Genomic DNA, 1,735 nt, shown 5'->3' on the forward strand with positions numbered 1-1,735 from the left:
GACCGGGTACTCCACTTTTCCTGTGCGGGGCCATCTGTTTTTCCAGTCCGGAGTAAAACCAGGCCTGATGACTCTAGAGTTCCGGTTGAGTGCAGATGGGAGGAAAGAGTAATAATCTCAGAGCTCTATAAACTGAGGGGGTTTTTTTGGTCGGCTAGATTCCCAAAGGCTTCCCCATCCCGATCCCCAACCGCCAGATTTTTTCTGCCTTGTGTGAGAAAGTGGGGAGAATTTAGAGAAGCTTTTCGCCTCTCCTTCCGGCATCCCACCTTCAGGCTGCAAACTTCATCCCGTATCTTTCAAATAGGACTCAGATATTGCCAACATCCTTCGCACCTAAGGATCCAGGGTTCACTCGCGCTCCATCCCCACAGCCGCCCAAGAGAGGTCCACGGCCTCAGAGGATTGGTTCTGTGAATTGCCCCCCGAAACCTTTGGAGACCCACCACAAACTTGGACAGCAAGCCATCCTACCCGCCCTTCCCCAATCTGGCCCCGTGGGGTCGCCCACTCTGCAGAGTTTCGATTGTATCCTGTGCACTTTCAAAACCGTATCTTAATTGTAATTATTCATTCACTTCTCATTTCCTCTGCCACGCTGTGAGCTCTCGGGTCCAGAAGATGTTCTTCCTGTTCTCAGCACCTAGCATAACGCTAGCAGGAATTAAGCACTCAGTCTGCCTGAATCTGAATGAAAAGTAGGGCACTTAAACACGTACTCCAGGGTCCAAGACCTCGCCAAGTACAACTGCCTTTTCAAAGTTTGCTCCATCTCTCTTTTTTCACACCATCACCTCTTCCTTCTTTAAATTCTGCTGACTTCTCTAGCCTCTGCACTTACCTGATTCTGGTTCTCCTACCTTCTTGAACCTTTTCTAGCTTCCTACTTTACTGACTCTTCTTTCTCCTCGCACAACCTTAAATGCAGGTTGTCTCCAAAACCTAGCCTTCGGCCTTCCTCTTTTCTTCTTCTTCTTTTTTTCCTCTCCTTCCTCTTTTCTAGCTTATATAAGTGTTATCTACAGACAATCGGATAATTTCTTCCCCTGAACACCAACATATATTTCCAATTTCTTGACAACAGTTTCAGCTGCAGGATATACCACTAGCATCTCAAATGTGATTTGTTTAAAACAGAAAATATCACACTTACCCATTTGAACTCCTCTTCTCATCCTTTCTGTTTCTGTAAATGCCCACATCCTTCTAAGCTGAAAATTCTTGGCTATCCTTGGCTTCTCTCCTTGAAACCTCTCAGATCAGTCGCTCAGTCGTGTCCAACTCTTTGCGACCCCATGAATCGCAGCACGCCAGGCCTCCCTGTCCATCACCAACTCCCAGAGTTCACTCAGACTCATGGCCATTGAGTCAGTGATGCCATCCAGCCATCTCATCCTCTGTCATCCCCTTCTTCTCTTGCCCCCAATCCCTCCCAGCATCAGAGTCTTTTCATATGAGTCAACTCTTCGCATGAGGTGGCCAAAGTACTGGAGTTTCAACTTTAGCATCATTCCTTCCAAAGAAATCCCAGGGCTGATCTCCTTCAGAATGGACTGGTTGGATCTCCTTGCAGTCCAAGGGACTCTCAAGAGTCTTCTCCAACACCACAGTTCAAAAGCATCAATTCTTCGGCACTCAGCTTCTTCTCACTGACTCTAAATCCTCTTTGTTTTGTTGCTTTCTTTTGATCTTTCACTTTTGTTTTCCAAATCCAGTGAAACCCCAATAGTTATTG

Source organism: Bos indicus x Bos taurus, chromosome 10 (assembly GCF_003369695.1).
Source record: "Bos indicus x Bos taurus breed Angus x Brahman F1 hybrid chromosome 10, Bos_hybrid_MaternalHap_v2.0, whole genome shotgun sequence".
Lineage (NCBI taxonomy): Eukaryota > Metazoa > Chordata > Mammalia > Artiodactyla > Bovidae > Bos > Bos indicus x Bos taurus.